The following is a 1,958-nucleotide window of genomic DNA, read 5'->3' as shown; positions in this document are numbered from 1 at the left end:
CTAGGAGAAGTCCTTGCCATGAACAACCAAGGACAAAAGAAATTTTTTAGGAGAAATTTCACTCCTATTGGCATGAGTTATGACACCGCATTTGATCGACTAAATGCAAAAGGTCTTATAACTCCCATTGGACCATTTGGAGATCCACCAGTCGAGAAAAGGTCGCCTAATTGGAACCCCAATGCACATTGCAAGTATCATCAAGGTAGGGGCCATTCTACCGAAAGCTGTTGGAAACTTAAGGAAGCTATCCAAGACTTGATTGACAGTAATAAACTGCCGTTGCCTCCTGCCAGTAAGAAACCGAGTATTGATAATGCACCTCTAGCTCACACATTGGCTATTTCCGATGAAGAAAGCGAAGTCGACCCCTCATCTCTCATTAAGCCTGTCAGAGTGACCGAAGAAGAAGAAGAGGAGATCTTTTTCGATGTCGAGGATAATCCTCCAGAACTAGCAAATGAGGCAGAGATACGAATACTCACACTATATCTGAGGGAGACATCACAACTGTTACATGAAACTCTCAAAATTCTGAATGAACTTCGCAAGGAATATGATAAAAAACCTAAGAGAGAATCCACACCAGTAAAAATGACTTATGAGGCAAAATGCTTTCCCTTACAAGTCACCGAAAGACCCAAGAAGAGCAATAAAATTTATACTCCAATTGAGATCCCGTATGCACAAATGTTTAAAATGCTCTCCGAGAGTGGCAAGGTCAAACCTCTCGAACCAAGACCATTTGAATCATTAAAAAGAACAGATAGATATTACTGTCAATACCATCAGTCAGGAGGACACACCATAGAAAACTGCTTCAAATTCAAGGATTTGGTGTAGAAAATGATTGATAGAAAGGAATTAGTCCAAGTTCAACAAGAAGAGGATATAAATGTTAATGGAGTATGGGATAGTGATGAAGAAGATGTCTATCTAAAAGACATATTAGAACCTTCACCTTCCATATCATACACCACAGACGATATTTGGGCTGAAGAAGATACATCAATAGATGTCCTCACAAGATCCGGGAGAATACAACCTCCTATTTCAACGCAACCCATGCCTACCGCACAACAAGTTCCCATACCTGTCATCGAGGACAATGACATTGTTAAACAATTCAAGAAGACAAAAGTCGAGATGAATGTATGGAAGCTTCTAGCAACATCTCGAGAACATAGGTTGGCTGTGATGAATGCCTTGGATAAAATTGGGATCGATTCTGACACCACTCCTGAGGGACTAGTTAACTTCCTCACGAGTGATCTCCCTAGTCCAATTAATCTAATCACCTTCTCTGATAAAGATTTACCCCCGGAAGGTGACAAGCACTACAAAGCGTTAAACCTCACAGTAGTCTGTAAAAGAATGAATGTTCCCATGACACTGGTAGACAATGGATCGGCTATTAACGTCTGTCCACTTAGGACTGCGAGGATGCTCGGCATAAAGAATGAGGATTTAACTCCGTCTACACAAGGAATAAGAGCTTACGATAATACTCGACGTCAAGCTCTTGGCAAAATAACCCTAAATGTGACGGCAGGAGCAATAGAACATGCTACTACTTTTCAAGTGGTAGACATCAAAGCCTCATTCAATCTGTTGTTAGGACGCCCTTGGCTCCATGATCTAAAGGCCGTCCCTTCATCTCTCCACCAACAAGTGAAAGCTATAGTTGGAGGAATCCCCATCACTATTGATGCTTCACCAATGAGGATCAAGTCAATAGAGAATCCAATCATCAACGTGGAACACGACGAAGATGATGAAGACCTATGGGGCTTTAACGAAGAAGTCTCCTTAATCCAAGAGGATGAAAAGACATCTCTTTGCCACGACCCCCATTCCAACATGATTATCAACACTATGCTGAAAAAACAAGGACACTTCCCTGGGATGACCTTAGGAAAGAAGAAAGGGATAGAAAAATCAATAGAGTCACCTGGCCT

This window comes from Chenopodium album, chromosome 5, assembly GCF_948465745.1.
Source record: "Chenopodium album chromosome 5, dcCheAlbu1.1, whole genome shotgun sequence".
NCBI lineage: Eukaryota > Viridiplantae > Streptophyta > Magnoliopsida > Caryophyllales > Amaranthaceae > Chenopodium > Chenopodium album.
Note: the sequence above shows the minus strand (reverse complement) of the source record.